Source organism: Gobio gobio (genome assembly GCF_949357685.1).
Source record: "Gobio gobio genome assembly, chromosome: 23".
NCBI lineage: Eukaryota > Metazoa > Chordata > Actinopteri > Cypriniformes > Gobionidae > Gobio > Gobio gobio.
Window position 1 is genome coordinate 4,960,721 of NC_137119.1, and position 22,873 is coordinate 4,983,593.

Genomic DNA, 22,873 nt, shown 5'->3' on the forward strand with positions numbered 1-22,873 from the left:
TACCGTCAGTTCATTATATATTATATATTATTATCCACCATCGATCACCACTTACACTAATGAATGCAGAATCATTCTTGCATTTTGGTGATTCCCTTGTTATTTTTTGTTAATGATGTTTTATCAGGATACTTGTCCGGTCGGGCAAAGTAAAATTCTCTTTCATTTGCCCCTTCAAAAAATCCACTTGTCCCGGACAAGCGTTAATGTCGAGCCCTGTTTAAGAAAAAAACCCAGATCTGATTGGGTTAAACAACTTGCAACATCATAGGGAAACTGAATAGGGCGTGGCCTATGACTGGTTTCACCAAATTTTCAGGCAACTACACACGACCACACACACACACACACATCTCTGCTTCGGTGGGTGTCGTCCTGCCAGATGGCTGTAGATGCTAATCTGGATGAGGGTCTAAGCGGTACTTTTAAGATGGGGAGGTCGCAAGGGGTTCATTCCTGAGGGGATGATGAGCGATGCTAGAGCTACTTTGGTTATGATTCAACAAGTGTGCTAATGACTAAAATGACTAAAAGGGATTGCAAATGTGTTAAAATGAAGCAGGGAGAGCTGTCGTCAAAAAGGAAGAATAGGAATGGGGAGGGGAAAAAAGATGGAGAACGAGCGAGTGAAAGATTCTCTTTGCTAATTGCCGTTTCCCCATCCACAACCACACAGGAAGCTCCTCTGCAGTCTGGGCAGCTTCCTCTTTTGGAGAGGATAAGGGAATGCGAGTGTGTGTGTGTGTGTGTGTGTGTGTGTGTGGCGAGGCATTTGGACAACAGGATCTGCTGTTGTCTGGACCATAACAAAATGGCAGATATGATCAGGGGTGGCCAACTCTGCACCAATAAGTGAAACTTCACATATGCCTAGTAGCCAAATAGAGGTAAACCAAATTCCTCCAAAAACAGCCTCCTAGTCTAGCGCTAAATGCGGATGGAGCTCCTCGTCTGCGTTCTTACTCCTCAAAATAACCAAAGTGGGGGTTGACAAGAGCATTCATCAACCAAAAGTCACTGTAGTGACAACAAATAAAAAGCTAAATTGGAAATTGTGTTATAGAGAAGAACCTCTGCAGACTCATGACCGTCCTTGCACACTTTTTAACAGCCATGAAGTTCGTTGCTCATGTTTGCTTAAGTCTCTTAAAGGGATAGTTCACCCAAAAATGAAAATTAGCCCATGATTTACTCACCCTCAAGTCATCCAAGGTGTATATGGCATTCTTATTTCAGACGTTATATAAAAAATGTTCTGGCTAATTCAAGCTTTATAATAGCAGTAATAATTGTGTTTTTGATGTCCATAAAAAAATGCATCTGTCCGTCAAATAACTGCTCCACACGGCTCCGGGGTGTTAATAAAGGCCTTCTGAAGCGAATCGATGTGTTTGTGTAAGAAAAATATCCATATTTTAATATGGCTCTGCATCAGCCGTCCCCGCGGCATCACTTCCGGCGAATAAGGTCAAAATACCGGCGCAATCATAGAACTATATACATAGATTCCTCATTAGTGCCTGCGGATCGGTCGAATGAGGCATCTACGTATATATATCTTTGATCGCGCCGGTATTTTGACCTTATTCGCCGGAAGTTATGGCGCCGAGAAAACTAGATGACATTCGTCTGATCAGAGGTATAAAAAAAAATAACAAATACTGTTGGGTTTCTCGCAGAAACTGATGGTTTCGTGTCTTAAGACATTAATGTGTCGCCACGAGCCGCAGGGTTTAATAAGGATTCGTATGTCTATGTGTTTTTACTCTCATTGCTCTCATACTCTAAAATATCCCCATTGACATCATTATACGACTATCACACTGTTAAAAATCTTCATTTGTGTTCTACTGAAGAAACAAAGACTCCTACTTCTTGGATGCCCTCGGGGTAAGCAGATAAACATAAACATTTCGTTTTTGGGTGAACTATCCCTTTAAGATATCAGCTAAGTTGGCCTTTTTATGACAAGGCAAGGTTGTAAAAATGTAATGTGGTATGGCTCCCCAAAAACGTAATGGTATTTATGGATTAAAAATGTCTTTTCAATGGTTGCGATGAAACTGTTATTTCATCAGTTTTCTAACTGAAAGGGTCAGTGCAAACTTTTTACAAGAATGAAAAGCATCATCTGATAACTGAGTGCATTGAAGGGAAGTTGTGTACGAGCCACCAGTCACACTAAAGCGTGGTTGCATATCTGTTTCCCCTCATTAGACAAGATGAGCCGCTCCTCTGATAGGACGTCTGCATGATGGGCGGGGCGTTTTTGCTGGAAAAGCGGTTGATGATTTGGGGTGGGGGACAAACTAGTATCATGTACTGAAGAGAAAAACAGAAAGAAGCTCACAGTGGGAAAAGGGAAAGGAGGGGAAACCTGTATTGGTAGAGATGGGTGTGGAAAGTCAAGCCAGATACTGTTGGGTTCTGTTGATGATTAGAGGTAGAAAGACAAGGGATTGCACAACAGCAGGGCAGGTTTCGAGTTGTGCAAGGGCTTGGAGTGGGGGTTTGGGGCAAGAGTGTGTGAGCGAGTTGTACTTGTCATAAGATTCTCGCTCCTTTGCCGGGAGATAGTGGGGGTGGAGGGAGTTGGGGGGCTGCTGTTACTACATCTGTTCCCACCCATCACTCTCACTATCCCACACACACACACACACACACACACACACACACACACACACACACACACACACACACACACACACACACACACACACACACACACACACACACACACACACACACACACACACACACACACACACACACACACACACACACACACACACACACACACACACACAAACACAAACACACACACACACACACACAGAGAGAAAGAGGTTCTTGCACATCCTTGTTAAAACAAGTCAAACTCTGGGAAAGCACAGATGATTCTAGTAGAGAATCTGATGTGTTTGCGTGTGCTTGCGTGTGTGTGAGCTTCTTGAGTGTTTTTGTGTTAGTCAGAAGCACACAAGGGTGGAAAAGTCCTCACACCGTGCCAAACCGAGCAAGCAAGAATCCCTCTGCTGTTCCCGCTCTCGGTCTCTCTCCATCTTGTTTTGTCTTCCCTCGCTGCTTTTCCTCTTTCATCCCTATTAAAACATCTTCCCAAATCCTCAAAATTATTCGAAAACGTGTCAAGGTTGACTAGATCGACAGCATTTCTTTACAAAACAAATTGTTTTCGCAACAGGGAGTCAGTTGGAGATGGAATTAGCCACAAGCTAGAACCAGGAAATTCTTAAATTAGGTATGAAAAGTAGTTGAAATATTGACTAAACTAACACGCCAAGCGTAATTATGCAAGTGTGCATTTGTGCAGGTCTGGCATCCCGTAAATGCATTATAATTTGTATATTTTGACTAGGGATGCATGATATATCGTCCACCATATTGATATCAAAATATATAAAGCCAATAAATAATGATTTATTTCCTTCAGCTGAGATACTCAAGATGTGCAATGTTCGTCATGATGGTTTTAAATTGCTTGAAATATGATTGGAATCACTTTTTTTTTTTTTTAAACACAAGTCTGTCATACAGGCTACATAAAACTATAATGAGAAAATCATAATTGTGTGCTTGGGTCATGGATTTTAATGGTGAGACTTTTGTTTTTGTAATCAGGCTCTCAAAAATCATATAAAAAATTGGATTCAGATGTATCAGGCAAAATATTGGATTTATCGGCTTTTAGATATAAAGAATTATCAGTATCGGCCAAATTTTTTAAATCAGTACATCCTAATTTTGACTCTAGCGAGTCTAAACCAGTGGTTTTCAACCAAGGATTTAAAATAAGCTTAGGTGTTTCTTATTTTAATTCACCCCGCAAACTTTTGTAATTCAATTGAATTATTGCAACTTGAGTTAAGTGTTTATTTAAAAAGTGTTGGGGAAAAATGTATGGCCAACACACGTGTGATGCTACACAACTGGCCAATCAGCTCAAGCTAAAAGTTGGTTTCAGCTCGACAATTGAAATTTAGTCAAGAGCTTGTCCTTCCCTCTTTACCACGGGACACACATATGACACTGCCAAACAGTACAAATAGCACCTGACTATTTATTGGAGAAGCATTCCTAATCTAAATTTACCTTAAAACTTGGGCCTGAAGCCAAAGCATCTCCCTCCAGCCACAAACTCAAGTCACCAATATATGATTTAGTCAAAAAACAAACGAGAGCTTTTCCTTCCTAGCCTCCAGCCTACAATCATTAGGAGCTCTTATTAAAGTAATTGGCTTCTGGCTTCTGGGATGCAAATGACAGAGCCGAGGTGGGATGGGCATTTCAAGAGTTGCTGTCAGACAATAGCTCCAAGCCAAACTGCCGAAAGTCACACATGCGCTTCAAAAGCACACAGATATCGCATGGAGCGACCATTTTGTTCACGGTTTTAGTGGGACGAGGTCTTGAATTGCTTATATTAAGGGAGAGGGTGAAGGTATAAAGGTTTTCCCCAAGCGGGAGGAAAAAAAAGCACTTTGAGAAATAGTAGAGAGGTCTGCAATGAGGCAAGACTGCAGTAAATCCAGTGACCATAAACAAGTGACATACCTTTTAAAGATATTTTTTGTTAAAATGTTCTGAAGAAACTAAACAGTTCTCAATTTACAACTAAGTGCGACAATTTTTCATTCTTAATGATTGATCTTTGCAGTTGTATATATGGCTTACCATGTTTCCTTCAGAGCTTGTTCATCTTAAATATAACTTTGTTAATAAAATAAAAGTTTTGAAAGAAATCTTCATAATAGGGATCGACCGATATGGATTTTTTAGTGCATTTTTAGCCTTAGCCGATGGGCTGCCGATTTTCTGGAGCCGATATTTGGAGCCGATACTGCTTTTGCTCCCTTAATTTACAACATAAAAATGACACAATGATCATGATGACAATTTAAAATTTACAATTAAAAAAAAAAGAACATTTATTGAACTGAAAAAAAAAAAAACAATTTTTAACAAATAGTAAAAACAGGTGAGGTAGAACAAGAAGAAAAAAAAAAGAGTTCAGTGGTGAAAATAAATATTTAAGCATAAATAAAATAATGACACTATTGCGCACAGTATCAACACGCAAGCAGCATAATAAAGTGTAAACTGACTGTACTATACTTAATTTTAAAACTATTTACAACCTAGTCATTTAATGGTTAAACTCTAAAAAATGCTGGGTTAAAAATAACCCAAGTTGGGTTGAATATGGACTAACCCAGCAATTGGGTTGTTTAGACCCAGAGGTTGGGTTAAATGTTTGCTTAAAACAACCCAATTGCTGGGTTAGTCCATTTTCAACCCAACTTGGGTTATTTTTAACCCAGCATTTTTTAGAGTGTAGGTGCACTTCACTTAATCTCTTGTAGAGCAACACCAGCGGTAATTCAGGAAAAAATCTCCCAATGCTCCGCGTGAAACTTCAGTCTTTCCACCTTTTACCATCGTGTCAATTCTCAATTGATTTTGATTAATATGCGCGAGGGAGAGCAAGAGAGTTTGAAGACGGTGAGAGCTGCCCTGTGGACGCCTGTCTGGAAATAATGCAGGGGAAAAATATCGGCGAACGCAGCAGCCTTATATCGGCCGATGCACGTAAAAATCGCAAATATCGGCCGATGTATCGGTCTAACACTACTTCATAATCATTTTTAATATGGCAATACTGTCAAACAGATATTCTAACTAAAAACAAAACACATATTAGCTCCAATTTTGGTTCAAATGTAAAGTTCATGTATTTGCACAGCAGGATAATTAGATACCAAAAATGTATGTTAAGAATCGTTTTGGGAATCGGATCGTTACTCCCAGAATCGGATCGAATCGTTAAGTGCCTTAATATTCCCACCCCTAGAGGCAAGACTGCAGTAAATCCAGTGACCATATGTTTGTCTGCTTATTACAGCCTTTACATCACAGCGCTCGAAAGGAAACGGGAGAAATGCAGACTCTCTTGTGTGTGAAATAAGCATTAGCCAACACAGATAGATGAGGCAGTAGAGGAAGGAAGCTACACTCCTGGGCCCGTATTCATAAAGAGTCTAAGAGGCCTCTCAGAAAACTCCTAATTTAGCTTAAAAACTTTTACGTAGGAGTCTTAGCTTAAGAGCTATTCGGGACCGATCTGAGAGCAACTCTGAGCAAGGAAAATACACAAACTTTTATCTTAGTGAAGAGGCGGGGCTGACCCCGTTGCTACGTATGACACCGTCTTTTGAAGACTGTGATTGGTTGGTTGTCCAAAAAGGGGAAAAAAAGAGCGCTTTTAAGTATAGGGTCTATTCTAAGCCTTCACTTAGAAATTACAAACGCAAATTGTCCTATTTTACCGTTCTCTCTCACTCACACACACATTATATATTTGTATATAAATTATTTTATTATTTACCATGCTGTTAATTTCCTATGAGGTATTTGATTGGCTTAGAACTATAAACATTGTTCCACTCTTTCCAATTACACTGATTGCTGGCATGTCTATTTAATTGGTGGTTTGAAAGTTGGGTTTAATGCAACAAACATGATCTAATCTATAGCGTCTTAAGTCACTGTCATCCATCGTCTGCAACACATTTCTTCTTCCTCTTCGTCTTTCTGCCATTTTCTCCACTGCTAAAGAAACTCGTAAGCCTCTTAAAAGTCCTCGTCCGTGCTCCTAACAAATTTGACCTTAAGACCTCTTTTAAGATGCTTTCTGAATTGCTTTTTTCTTTACTAGGATTTTTTAGTTAATTTTAAGAGTAAACGCCCACATTTCTAAGAATTTTGTCACTAGGAGCTACTCTTTGCATTAAGATTCTTTATGAATACGGGCCCTGGGAACTAAACATCCAAATCTGTTGGTGTAGAAGAGTTTCATACTCATTCTCTCCCACCTGGCATCCATCCTCCCTACCAATCATATGTTTGAGTGACTCAAACTAGGGCCTATTGAGCCCGAATCCTGCCCTGACTTGCCAGACCCACACAAATCCTCTCACACAAACCGGCACATTCGGTCTCCAACATTAGGAGCGCACAATCACATCTCGTTTGAGTTTATGGAGACGTGTGCCAGCTTGAACTCGTGGCGTTCAGTCTCTCTTACTCTCTAAGGGCAAAGATCAGGGTATCAGTAGAGCACTGTGTTTACCAAGAGAAAGGGGGCTGGTTTGGGGCCAAACTAGGACAGAGTGGAAGGAATATTACTAGTACTCGCTCTCTTACTCACGTAAATCATTCGAATGTCATTCGCCCTGTGGAGTTTGTAACGCGCATGTTTTAACGCTTTCCACACATGCCAGAATGACGAAACTTAGTGTATTTACTATTTGCCATATCAACATTATTTAGAGAAAAAATAGCGCCAAAATTCTCTGGAAGATATCACTGAACATGTATTTAACCATAGCAAATTTCGGTAACACTTTAGAATAATGGTCATTAGTTAATGTATTAACTAACATGAACAGTACATTTGTTACTGTATTTGTTCATCTTTGTTAACGTTAGTTAATATGAATTGTTCATGTTAGTTCACAGTGCATTAACTAATGCTAACAAGATTTTAATAAAGCATAAGTAAATGTTGAAATTTACATTAACAAAGATTAATAAACGCTTTATAAGTGCAGTTCATTATTAGTTAATGTTAACTAATGTAGTTCATGACCATTATTCTAAAGTGTCACCCAAATTTCTTACTTAAGTTTAGTTTTCATCTCTGTTTTTTGTGTTTATTTAAAATAAGACAAATCCGATATTATTGTAATCTTATAGCTGTTATTTATCAGTTGAGATGTTGTTTAATGCTGATCTAACAGCAGAAGACACGAGCCGCGATATAAATCCCAGTTGCGCAGGTGGGGTGTGTGTGCGTTACAATGAGCCCCTATTAGAAATATGCCATTATATTCTATACTTTTATGAATTCTTTTGAGAAACCATGAGAAAAAGGTGAATAATGACAGAGTTAATGTTCAGAAATTATTCATTATTATTATTGTTTTGAGCTGTATTTAGCAGTGTTTGTAGTCAAACTCAAAAATGCTTATATTTTTAATGATTAAAAAAAGCCATTATTTTATTTTAAAAAGTTAATAATTGTATTTTGTTGACAAAATATTTTAGTTTGTCTTGTATATTTTTTTGATTATATCAGGTAACATTTTAAGCTGTTATTTGGTCATGTTACATTGTGCCCCACCTATGGGGCATGTTGTCACATTTCACTTCCATTCTTTCGTGGTAAATCAAGAAAAAAGTATACACTGTATTAATGAAACAAAACCACATAATTGTACTAGACATGTGTGCAATTAATGTGGGAAACAATAAATACTCTGAACCCCAAGTGGATTTACACAAACTGAGAAAGTCAAAAAACGCTAGGTTGTGCCCCCATTCCCACAGCAACAGAATACGGTCCTGTATTTCACCCCAAGTCATCCAAGAGGTTCATGCCTTTCTTTCTTCAGTCAAAAAGAAATAAAGGTTTAGGTTTTTTCACCAAATTGTTTTCACAACAGGGAGTCAGTTGGCGATGGAATTAGCCACAATCTTAAATTAGGTATGAAAAGTAGTTGAAATATTGACTAAACTAACACGCCAAGCGTAATTTTGCAAGTGTGCATTTGTGCAGGTCTGGCATCCCGTAAATGCATTATAATTTGTATATTTTGACTAGGGATGCATGATATATCGTCCACCATATTGATATCAAATATATAAAGCCAATAAATAATGATTTATTTCCTTCAGCTGAGATACTCAAGATGTGCAATGTTCGTCATGATGGTTTTAAATTGCTTGAAATATGATTGGAATCACTTAAAAAAAAAAAAAAGCACAAGTCTGCCATATAGGCTACATAAAATTATAATGAGAAAATCATAATTGTGTGCTTGGGTCATGGATTTTAATGGTGAGACTTTTGTTTTTGTAATCAGGCTCTCAAAAATCATATAAAAAATTGGATGCAGATTTATCGGCCAAAATATTGGATTTATCTGCTTTCAGAAATAAAAATTTATCGTATCGGCCAAAATGTTTATATCAGTACATCCTAATTTTGAGTCTAAACCAGTGGTTCTCAACATGTGGGTCAGCGCTAACTAAGATTTACAACGAGACTTAAAGGTTTAGGGTTAGGTGATGTCGGACAAATATAAATTTGAGTTTTTTGGCACTAGGTCGGTACTTCAACCTATATCACGCGTGATCTTTCTGACATGATTACATAGTGCAGGGCGCATTGTAGAGCAGGGACGAGTATTTGTGGTTAAAAAGTATATACATTTGTATTTTTTTAGAAAATGACAGATGGTTTGGCTATGGCTGGCGATAAAACGATAACGATATGTAACGCGATAGACACGTAATCGATATCGGCTGTACACTCGTTATTGCAGTGCATTGTGGGATTGAATGAGTGCACTCAATAACGTCCACTATGGTTTCGGACACCACTACAAATGGCTGTCCCCTCAAATAGTGCCCTATGTAGGGTATAGGGGGCGATTTTGGATTCAGCCTTTGAAACTACATTGAGAGGTAATGTTACACTGCATCAGTGCCTTATGACAAAGCATCTAAACGCTAACAGTTACAAAGAAATAACACCTTAATGTTGAAATTTTAGACTTGTTTATATTTTAATTATTTGAGTGTTTTCCATGGTTGTGTTGACATTTCTGCCTTTATAACTGAGGGGATTATAATCAGAGGAAGGTTAAGTTTAAAATAAAAATGTTTAAATGTAAAATTTTAAATAGGTCATAAAGCATCAACGATTATCAATATCGACCGATATGAAACCCTTATATCGTGATACAGTTTTCAGCCATATCGCCCAGCCCTACTTCCACCTATATCACGCGTGACCTTTCTGACATGATTACGTAATGCAGGGCGAAATGGAAGAGCAGGACGAGTATTTGTGGTTAAAAAGTATATACATTTGTATTTTTTTTTTAAATGACAGATGGTTTGGCTACACTCTAAAAAAAAAGGCTCGTAATCATAGGGGAACCTTTTTTAGTGCTATATAGCACCAATTTTGGTGCTTCAGTGGTTCTTCAGCGGTTCTTCAGAGGTGCTATATAGCACCTTAGTCAAAGAACCGGTGAAGAACCGCTGAAGAACCTCTGAAGAACCGCTGAAGAACCACTGAAGCACCAAAATTGGTGCTATATAGCACTAAAAAAGGTTCCCCTATGATTACGAGCCAAGAACCATTTTTGGTGCAATATAGAACCTTTTTTTTTTTTAGAGTGTAGATAAGACCCTTATTCCTCGGCTGGGAACGTGTTGAGCTCTTTGAAGAAGCATTGAAACTGCACTGATTTGGACCTTCAACCTGTTGGTTCCCATTGAAGTCCACAATATGGAGAAAAATCCTGGAATGTTTTCCTCAAAAAAAATTTTTTTTATTTCTTTTCGACTGAAGAAACAAAGACATGAACATCTTGATGACATTCTGAAGTCAACTAATCCCTAAATACGGTTACGTTCACACATAGTTCAGTTATTTACAACTGGACAACTAAATAAGTGCTAGAAAGTTTAGTTTTATGGACGCCACCATCTTTGATATTACTTTGGTCAGTGTCGCTGTGGTATGGGTTTGACTCCCGTTGAACGTTCATACAGACTGTATTTGAAACGCTACAGTAAGTTGCCGTATGACTGTATGAATACAAATGTAGATGCAAATCCCAAAAACTGAGTGTGAACGTAGCCGCCCTCTCTGAGATGGCTCAAACAGGAATAAGCCTCTTACCTTACAGTAATGGCCTACTGAACTAGCTTTGTGCTTGAGGCAAAACACAACCCTGCCCAAAGTCAAAAGAAATGTCCTTAAGCAAAAGTTTCTCCTTGTCTGGCCATTCAGTATGAAAATTACGGCAATCAGGCAAATCCTGTAACCTGATCCACACGAATAGTGAGTTTCCAAGACAATTAAAAGCTCTAATTAATGTCCTTCGGCATGAAATGGAAACTGCAACCATCTTTTCTTCACTATTGTGATGTATATCCAAGTGAAATGGCTTCATAAACAAGCCAACATTTTTTAGAACTGGACCTAAAGTTGTCCATCGATTATTGGTTGGATTGTATTTGTTGGGGGTCCAAATATTATATAATATCGAGTTAATAATAGATGCTCTTTTAAGGAAATTCTCTATTTCCAAGGAGGGTTCTCTAGATATGTTTCGCCAGGTTTCCAATTCAGATTAATAAATCAGTAAATGACAGAAATTGTACAGTTAAAGGGATAGTTCACCCAAAAACAAAATTTGTATGTTTATCTGCTTACCCCCAGGGCATCCAAGATGTAGGAGTCTTTGTTTCTTCAGTAGAACACAAATGAAGATTTTTAACAGTGTGATAGTCGTATAATGATGTCAATGGGGATATTTTAGAGTATGAGAGCAATGAGAGTAAAAACACATAGACATACGAATCCTTATTAAACCCTGCGGCTCGTGGCGACACATTGATGTCTTAAGACACGAAACCATCAGTTTCTGCGAGAAACCCAACAGTATTTGTTATTTTTTTTACCTCTGATCAGACGAATGTCATCTAGTTTTCCCAGCGCCGTAACTTCCGGCGAATAAGGTCAAAATACAGGCGCGATCAAAGATATATATACGTAGATGCCTCATTCGACCGATCCGCAGGCACTAATGAGGAATCTATGTGTATATATCTATGATCGCGCCGGTATTTTGACCTTATTCACCGGAAGTGATGCCGCGGGGACGGCTGATGCAGAGCCATAGAAAAAAATGAAATGCACTTTTAAATATGGATATTTTTCTTACACAAACGCATCGATTCGCTTCAGAAGGCCTTTATTAACACCCCAGAGCTGTGTGGAGCAGTTATAGGACGGACAGATGCATTTTTTATGGACTTCAAAAACAGAGCAACTATTACTGCTATTATAATGCTTGGATTAGCCTGAACATTTTTAATATAACTTTATTATGTCATATACACCTTGGATGACTTGAGGGCGAGTAAATCATGGGCTAATTTAAATTTTTGGGTGAACTATAAGTCTCCATCTTGAAAGTGAGCCGTTTGAAGGACCAAGAGAAGGATTCAGGCTGACTAACCAAAGAACAACCAGACAATGCATTTAAACCATCAGAAGCCCACAATTAATCACGTGACCAAAACAGTCTAAATCCAGTAGTGTGAGAAAAACAGACCTCTTATTAAATACTTCCTCTATAAAATCAGTTCAATGCCCCAAGAGCAGAACAGAAACAGATATGCTAAGCAAAAAAAAAAAAAAAGGGTGGCGAGCGCAAACACACACACACACACACACACACACACACACACACGTTGGGTTTTCATGTTTTATGGGGACTTTCCATAGGCGCAATGGTTTTTATACCGTACATACTGTATATTCTATCCCCCTACACTGCCCCTGCCCCTAAACCTACCCATCACACACACACACACTGCCCCTGCCCCTAAACCTACCCATCACACACACACACACACACTGCCCCTGCCCCTAAACCTACCCATCACACACACACACACACACACACACACACACACACACACACACTGCCCCTACCCCTAAACCTACCCATCACACACACACACACACACACACACACACACACACACACACACACTGCCCCTACCCCTAAACCTACCCATAACAGGAGACATTCTGCATTTTTACATTTTCAAAAAACATCACTTAGTCTGATTTATAAGATGTTTTCCTCATGGGGACCAAAAAACGTCCCCACAAGGATGAGGATTTTGGATATTGCCATCTTTGTGGGGACATTTTGTCACCATAGCGTAGGGATTACCAGTCCACACACACACACAAACACACACACACACACACACACACAAACACAAACACACAAACACAAACACACACACAAACACACACACACAAACACAAACACAAACACACAAACACACACACACACACACACACACACACACACACACACACACACACACACACACACACACACACACACACACAACACAAACACAAACACAAACACAAACACAAACACAAACACAAACACACAAACACACACACACACACACACACACACACACACACACGAACCTACTGTAAAGACATACCAACAACAAACATTTGCCATTTTTTCTAATCTATCTGGTCTGGTTACTGTTTTTTTAATACTGGAAATGATTCTCCAACACAGTCTCAGTTGTGTTAAGGAAATTAGCCACAAGCTAAACTGCGACTGTTTATGGTGAGATCTCGATATCTCGTTCATCTCTGAACCTGGAGCCACTCAAACAGGTTTTCGGTGGAAGACAGACTGCCTCACCTAATCGAAGACGCCTCAGGCTCAACCACCATACATGTCTCAATATCTTACCAAAAACCTGAGCGAAACAACATATTACACACTACGATAGAAACGTTTTACAGAGCAGAAAAGGCGTCTTTTTTTGGTCGATTTGAGAGCGTTAACTTTTATCTTGGCAACATCACCGTCATTATTGCGTGCCCTTGTCTGTATGTGATAAATGCTTGGTCCTGTTAAGTGACTTTTAACAGATGTGCCACAAGTCTGAGCTTGGGCGCCCGAAAGCAAGGCTTGAGCAATAGGCTTGACTCATGGGAGTCAGAGGTTAGTTTGAGCACATCTTGGGTTTACCCGTACAATCCAAAATCATACCAAGATAAGAATATAATTGTGGGACCGGATGAACGGCTGCTTGTTATATATATAATTCTGTACTATTGCTGCCTTCTGTGTAAAAGAATGTGTCTTTGGGAGCATCATACTTTCCCCTAGATAACACAGCTGTTTTACAGGAGAGAATGTTGACCTTTGACCCTGCTACCTGAGAACACTTCAGGACGAGCAGCGGAAACCCATTTAGACTGAAGCTACAAAGAAGAAAACATCTTTAAGGCTCGATTAGTTAATGCAATAGCTAACATAAAATAACAACGATCAATGCTAATTAATCTTGGTTAATGTGACTTTCTAGCTAATAAAATAAGCTAATGTGTTAATAAAAGTATAAAATAAGCGAAGGGCCAACATCTTGCGTTGGTGCAAACTCTCTTTTGGCGTTTAACCACTGTCAGGCTTTACTAAAGACACGCAGTGATAAATTAGCGCTGAAAAGCTGTGGACGGGGATGTTTTTGCACCTGAATTTATTGCATATGCATTTGTGGGAGTTTCCCTTTTAGACCAAGCGGCTCCTCCCAAAGTTTCTCTTGAAGTCAATACGGAAGTGACTCAAACTGCAATTCATGGACTGGCCACTAGAGACAGACTCCAGAAGCTAAAATGTTAAAATGCCCAACTTTACAGCAGAAGAACACATGTTAACATCCTGGAACAAAAAGTGATTTTGGTCTATATATCTAATTTTGCCCTTCATGACGACTGTGGGGGGGTGAATTTTTTTTATAACTCATTCGTTTACATTATATAAAGCATTAAAGTTCAATTTACTGGTTTGCGGCATTATTTACCACCTTAAAAAAAGCATGTCTTTGTTAAACCAGACGGTAATTTGGCTGATATTCTCTTTTTTTGTTATGTTGATTTACAAATGTTTACCTTTTTAAATTTTTACTCTTATTTTTACATTTTGTCAAGGGCTTGTTTACATTTATGCTTTTTTATGGTACACTACTGAATGCCAAATTTAAATGTTTAAAAATTGAATGTTTTTAAGGAAAATTGTGATAAATTAGTCGAAAGATTAATTGATAAATTAGTCGATAAATTAAAAAAATGTAAATAGTATACAATAAATGAACAGTCTACATTAATAAATGTAGATACTTAGTTGTATTAATGTCGCAATTAACATTAAGTAAGATGAATAAATCCCGTACAATTGCCTTATTGTGAAGTGTTACGCAACGGTAGTTTCCATCCTTAATAAATGTAATAATAAATGTAGATATTTAGTTGTATTAATGTCGAAATTAACATTAAGTAAGATTAATAAATGCCTTACAATTGCCTTATAGTAAAGTGTTACTCAATGGTAGTTTCCATCCTTAATACATGTAATAATAAATGTAGATATTTAATTGTAATAATGTCGAAATTAGCATTAAGTAAGATGAATAAATACCGTACAATTGCCTTATTGTGAAGTGTTACGCAATGGTAGTTTCCATCCATCCTTAATAAATGTAATAATAAATGTAGATATTTAGTTGTATTAATGTCGAAATTAACATTAAGTACGATGAATAAATCCCGTACAATAGCCTTATTGTGAAGTGTTACGCAACGGTAGTTTCCATCCATCCTTAATGAATGTAACAATAAATGTAGATACTGAATTGTAGTGCTGGGCGGTATACCGGTTCATACTGAATACCGGTATTTATTTTTTTTATGATATGAATTTTGATGATACCGCAATACCGGTATATGTCGCTTAAACAACGTTCGGAACGCGGCGCAGCGCGTCATTGTTTGAGAGGGGACCCATTTCATTGATGCACTGTAGTAAGAGCTGTCAGAGCACAGTTGAGATCGCATTACAGCACAGCCTATGGCTGTATCCTATACTCTCATTCACTATTCCCTACGTTATCACTTTATTTGAAGGAGTGAATGAAAACGTGCGTGAAGTCGGACAACCGTTGTGTGTAAATCGGCTGTACACTCGTTATTGCGGTGCAATGGGATAGAATGAGTGCACTCAATAACGTCCACTAGGGTTTCAGACACCACTAAAAAGCGCTGTGCCCTCCAAATAATGCTATATTTGAGGTTATGGGAGCAATGTCGGATTCAGCCCTTGATTATAGTTGAGAATTCAAACTACACGCGGCGCGCGAGAGAGAGCGGTTTCTGCACGGAGCGCTGCGATGAGTTTAACAACGCTCACCACATGGATCATATAGCACTGATATAGACCGGAGCGAGTGCGTTTAAAATTTTTATGGACATATTTCATAAACTCTAGTGCTCTAGACATGAACTAGAAGCGTGTATGCGCGCATATTTCATCACTTCTTATTAAAATGAAATGTATGCACTGATTACACTGATAACCTATGTCTGATCACGAACGCGCTGACACGATGGATTATTCTGCTACACAAAAGACAATGATGTAAGTTAATAAATAAACTGACAATTCAAAGAAGAATGGGCCAAAAAGTAACTGCTTTATTCTTTCTGTGTTAAACTGATGTGTGTCATTCGTTCCGAGAGTCCTCTTAAATGTATTGCAAATATCCGCGTTTCTCCTCGTTTTGGCAGTTTGTTGTTAAATTTTTAAAATGCTTAAGGTGCCCTCAACTCAACTTTTAATATTCAGGTGTCTGTAAGTATGATTCTGAGCGTGTACAATATTCACTCGTCATGACAGTAAAACAGGGTATTCTAGTCAATCTCCTGCAGTATTTCCTCTCAATCAGTAGAAAATGTGATTAACACCCTGTCATGCATAGGGGAAAAAATACCGCCATATACCGTGAAACCGATATAATTTAGAAAAATACAGTGATATACATTTTTGGTCATACCGCCCAGCACTACTTAATTGTATTAATGTCGAAATTAGCATTAAGTAAGATTAATAAATGCCTTACAATTGCCTTATTGTGAAGTGTTACTCAATGGTAGTTTCCATCCATCCTTAATAAATGTAATAATAAATGTAGATATTTAATCGTATTAATGTCGAAATTAGCATTAAGTAAGATTAATAAATGCCTTACAATTGCCTTATTGTGAAGTGTTACGCAACGGTAGTTTCCATCCATCCTTAATAAATGTAATAATAAATGTAGATACTGAACTGAAGACAATTGAAGTCTACGTCCATTTAGTTTGAAGACTGGCCTTTATCTGGTATTTCGTCTTTACATCTCAAATGTTTTCCTTCAAAGCAACAAATCACAAATACATATTTCGGATTCCTTCCTGCATCTTGATGCAAAGTCACGTCTGTAACCCACCCAACCTGAACCAAAAAGCGTTTTAAAACAAGACAACGCAGCACTGACAGATCCCAGCTTCATGCAGAGAGTGTGTGTATGAAGTGTGTGTGATGTCTCACGAGCTGAAAGCAGATTACAGAGTTCAAGCTTAAGGGTTTCTGTGCTTTTATGAAGCGCAATAATAAACTGTAACTTGACAAGCAGGAGATTCGCACATCTGTTTTGTTTATCCAGCTCGATTTGAAATGGCTAGCTCCACTGTTTTTGCAGTAAGGGACCGCATGCAACACTGCAAAAGAGCCGAGCGGTTGAATTTGATGAATGATAGAGCAAAGGTATGCGAGCCAAGGATGTAAAAATGTGTGGCAATGAGTGTAGCTGCGACTGTAAAACAGCGAGGATGAATAGACATGGATGAAAGGATGAAATAAAGGGAGAAGATATGAATCGGCGACACTTGTGGGCAGGGCCAGGCGTCCATGCGGCATGTGCAAACATTGAGGACGCTCAATATTTATATCATATTTACCCGTCCTCAGACGAGGTTGTATTATTCTGCAGCCGTTCGGGCGTTGAAGAGGGACCGCAGTTCACCTCGTGTGTCCGCAACCACTGCTCAAACTGCAGGGAGACCACAAAGAGCCAGTTTAATATGCATCCAATGAACACACACAAACACACACACTTTCTTTCGGGATGAGGCCCAGACTTTTGACCTTGAAATCTGTTATAAAGTAATAAAATCATTGCAAAACTTGCTGTGTTGAATCAAGAAACGCCCTGTTCATACAGACAATCTCGATCTCGATGGCTGGAGTTTGACCCGCAGTCATGGTACAGTTTAACTCAATCTCTGCCAAATCAAGAAATAGCCGTCTCCTCGAATATTAAAACAATACACAGCTGAAATTTGTCAATCGTATCACTTCTATTCACTTCACAAACTGACTCTCTTAATGAGTCATTCAAATGAATCATTCTGACAAATCCCTTACTGACTCACTGAATCATTCAGAGCAGTTACTGAATCAACATGACCCCCTTATTATTACGTGGTGTGATTTTGAAATTAAATATGTTTTGTGTACTTTAGTTTAAATATGCGATGGGTCAACTTTGGAAATGGTCATTAAAATCTGTATTTTTTTATAGCAATGATGCATTATTTTGATCAAAAAGTCAGTAAAACATTATTATATGATGTTATCATTAGTATGATACAAAATATTTCCATGTCAGATAAATGCTGTTCAACAATTCACAACTGTTTTTGACACTTATAATAATCATAAATGTTTCTTGAGCAGCACATTGAATGATTTCTGAAGGATCATGTGACACTGATGCTGAAAATTCAGCTTTGATCACAGGAATAAATTACAGTTTATAATATATTAAAATGATTATTAGTTAATATATTAAGAAACAACTTTCAAAACTATAAAAAAAAACTAAAAAAAAATTACCAACCCCAAACTTTTATATAATAAAATATTGTATACTGTAATATTGCAAATAAATAAATAAATAAAAATAAATTTAATATATATATAGCAACTTTTATTTAACTTGAATCTGCAGCTAAACTATAAAAATATATTTAATAAAAAAAATATATATATATATAATATATATATATATAAAATATATATATATATATAAATATAAATATATATATATATAAAATATATAATTTTTATATATATATTTATTAATATAATATATAATTTAATATAATTTATTATTATATATTTTTATTATATATATATATATATAGCAACTTTTATTTAACTTACAGCAGCTAAACTATAAAAATATATTTAATAAAAAATAAAAGTAAAAAATCAAAAAATCATATTATATATATATATATATATATATATAGATAGCAACTTTTATTTAACTTGCAGCAGCTAAACTATAAAAAGAAAGAAAAAAAGTATCCCAACCTGCTAAATTACCTATTTGTTGGAACTAATATTTCGTAAAAGTATTTTATTACTAGTATTTTATAATGTTTTTGATCTCACCCAATGTTTAAATCATTTCTCACCTAAAATCGCACAAAAAAAGTGCATATTCTGTCTGGGTCTGCTACTAATAAACACCGCGAGCAGTCGTTCAGCATCATTTGTTGCATCACTAATCAGCGATTGGCCCGTTTACCGTCCGCAGACAGGATGGAGGGATACAGAGATGCACAGATGAAGAGGAGGAGAGACTTACGCAGCTTTATCCTCTTTGTGCAGGAGCTTTTCAAAAGAGAGGAGACGTGACGAAGGGGTGATGGAGTGTGTGTCTTTACATTAGAGGGAGGGAGAGAGGGAGACTTAACAGACTGAAGACAGATGACCATAAAAAGTTCACAGGAAACTTTGCCACTGGTGGTGGGGGATGGAGAGAAGATGGAGAGACAAGCGGAGGAGTCATCAGAGGAGAGATGTGAGGGATGGAGGATGGGATGAGAGAGACAGGACAGATTATCAGATTAGTGGCTGGTAAGACTGCCTAATTGAGAGGCAAAGAGGCAGGTATAATGGCCAGGGTGGAGGAGACATTTTAGGTTATTGTGGTCTTTAGCCACGCCAATGTGAGTGTGTGTGTGTGTGTGTGTGTGTGTGTGTCTGCTCTGCCCCTGTGAAACACACCTCTGTGTCTTCTCCCATGTTACATCGCTCTGATGACAGGATACTATAAATATATTATTTAGTGTGAATCACACAATAGTCAAAGAAAAGGAGAAAAAAAAGGAGAGGAAATGAGTAGGCCAGATCAGTTTTACACAGCCACTTTAACTTTTAAAATATAAAAAAAAACTATGAAAACATTATTACGGAACAAAAACAATAAGCTTTGTAGCAAGTCCTTGCATATTATGGTTTATAAGACGAGATTTTAGGATAAATTGTCTAAAATGCTGGATGGAAATGCTAAAATATTAATAAAATAATAGAAAACGTACATAAACTGCAATTTTTACTATATAAAAAAACCCGATGAAAACATTAATACGAAATAAAAACAAAAGCTTTGTAGCAAGTCCTTGCATATTATGGTTTATAAGACGAGATTTTAGGATAAAACGTATAAAATGCTGGATGGAAATGCTAAAATATTAATAAAATAATAGAAAACGTACATAAACTGCCATTTTTACTATATAAAAAAACCAGATGAAAACATTACTACGAAATAAAAACAAAAGCTTTGTAGCAAGTCCTTACATATTATGGTTTATAAGACGAGGTTTTAGGATAAATTGTATAAAATGCTGGATGGAAATGCTAAAATATAAATAAATTATAGAAAATGTTTATAACCTTGCATAAAATACATTAGAGTTCATAAGTTTGGGGGTTGGAAGATACTTTTTGTTATTTTGTTATTTATCAAGTGACATTTATTGAAAAATAATATTTGAAATAAATTAACTTTATATTGATCAAATAATCCTGAAAAACTGGTTTTCGACGTTGACAATAATCATAAATGTTTCTTGAGCATCAAATCATCATGATTTCTGAAGGATCATGTGACACTGAAGATGCTGAAAATCCAGCTTTGATCACGGGAATAAATTACATTTAACTATATATTCCCATAAAAAAACAGCTGAAAATATTTTACAATATTACTGCATTTCTTTTGATCAAATAAATGCAGCCTTTGTTAAGCACAAGAGACTTTTAAATTCTTTAAATTTCCAGTTCTTACCGACTGAACGGCAGAAGTGTAAATTCCTAGATATGCATCAAAATAGTCATGTGACTTTGCCTTAAGTAATGTGACTTAAATAGCCGTCACTCCCATTCAGAGCAGAAGTTATGCATCTAAGTTTAATGCTGTGGTTGTGGGGTTTGCGCAAATCTCTAACCTTAAGTAGAAGCACCAAGTTTTCTTAGCAAAATCAGACAATAGATTCAAAACTCAATCAGACTAATCTAAGAGAGAGAACCTACAGGTCACATGTCATTTCATCAAGCCAGGAAACAATTTAATTTAAGCTAAATTTATGTTTAATGAGCGCAGGTATAGCTAGCCTATATCCATTTTTGGGTTAAACCTGTTTGTGTATGCACACTATGTGATTACCTCCGCCTCCGCGTGTGAGCATGAGCACTTCAGTGTGTGTGTGTGTGTGTGTGTGTGTGTGTGTGTGTGAGGGAGAAAGAATGCTACTGCTCTGTTTCAGGGCTGGATGACAGGCACAGACAAGTTTGAGAGCAGTTGGCTCGCTGAGATAGTGCCGCTTTCTGCCTAGCACATCACCCCTCAATATCAGTTTCAATAGTGAGATAAAAAAAAACTGAAAGAAAGAGAGGAGATTGGACCTGTGCAAAGACAGGAAGGTTTAAAGAAAGCTTTGAAAGAAAGCGGGGAAACCGAGAGAGGTGAGAATCTGGACAAACGGGATGGGCCAGTTTGCACGCTGCTTGAAAGACAGCACCAAGTGAACTACTCACTCCCTGGCTTGTTTGCTTTGTTTCTATTAAACACCAGAGACATTGACATGGAGATGGGGGGGGCGGAGGATGGATGGAGGGAGTTAACAAGAACCTGCACCACCCTGAGGTCTCATATCCTTATCAATGCAAACCGTACACCCTACAAGACACAAACACACTGATACTCATGACTTCAGTTAGACTAGGCCACAGAAGACAATTGACCAAGTTGAAGAAAGTGTAGTAATCCCATCAGATGTGGGTCTAAAGCAGGAAGCGCAGTCACACTGATATGTAAAGTTACAGCCAAAACAATGCAATAACACAGTCCCGTTATACATACTTAGCATGCATTCTTACTCTACTATGCCATACCCTGAGTACCCTGAAGTGCCATTAAAAGGTAAGTAATCCCAAAAATGAAAAATACTCACCCTCATGTCATTGCAAACCTGTAAAACCTTCATTCATCTTCAGAACACAAATACTTTTTGATGAAATCCGAGATTTCTGAAGCATCCACATGTGCTTTCAACGGCCAAGACATTGTTAAAATAGTCCATGTGACTCCAATGTTTCATCCTTAATATTATGATGAGAATACAAACAAAACAACTTTATTCAACAATTTCTAATCTTCAACGTTTTTTGTGCATTTCACGTAGTAAATGCACAAAATTGGGTATTGACACAAATATCTTCGATTCAATTCACAAGCTTCCAATTAAATTCGATTATTTTGGATGTATATCAGGTACAATATATGGCAAAGTTTCTTAAGGAAATCAAATCTCTTAACTAGTAAACTATGGGAGTCAGTTGTAGCCTACTATAATATTGAAGATACAAATTAACTGATCTGTATACAAACACTTAAATTTTTTTATAATAATAAAGTTGTATGAAATATAAACATGTAAATGGTGTCGGTCATAAAAACTCGCCAGATTTGCTCAAACATTCATTATAATTTTTAATGTTCTTCAATATTTAATGCATTTTAGGGCTGTGCGATATTGAAGAAAAATGCGATATCCTTGTTAAATAATGCGATATTCGATATGCGATACGATATTGCTTTAAGTGATTAAAGCATAATCGACTGTGTTTACATGAATACTCATCAAGACAGCCATTTTGACACAACTGTGTGTGTATTTGACAGTTCGAGTGTGTAACAAGACACGAAAAAAAGAACGGCTTGTGCGCACGTTTCGGTGTGTGTGTGTGTGTCAGACAGCGCGAGACTGCAAACGAGTTGTTTTTCGCAAGTTATTGCGTTTAATAACTCTTTTTAACGTCAAGCAAGTCACATAAGTAACAGTCGATATAATATATATATATATAATTTCGATATATTGCGCAGCCCTAATGCATATGTAGCCTAATATGGTGCATATATTTAGTAAAATGCTCCTCTCTAGAGTTTATTATTCTAACTGACTAACGAGTTTATGGACACTGGATAT

The 22,873-nt window shown here is 37.3% G+C and overlaps 1 protein-coding gene across 3 annotated transcripts in view; it reads right to left on the reverse strand.

Moving 5' to 3' along the window:
* Positions 1 to 22,873, reverse strand: part of rreb1a (ras responsive element binding protein 1a) — a 92,433-nt gene that overhangs the window by 36,353 nt on the left and 33,207 nt on the right. Inside the window, exon 1 of one of the 3 annotated variants that reach the window (XM_079805967.1) lies at positions 17,489 to 17,552. The exons of the other annotated variants lie outside the window; for them this stretch is intronic. The gene's annotated coding sequence lies outside the window, so the exon portion shown is untranslated. Of the gene's footprint in view, positions 1 to 17,488; positions 17,553 to 22,873 lie in introns of those variants that run through there. 3 annotated transcript variants of the gene reach the window in all.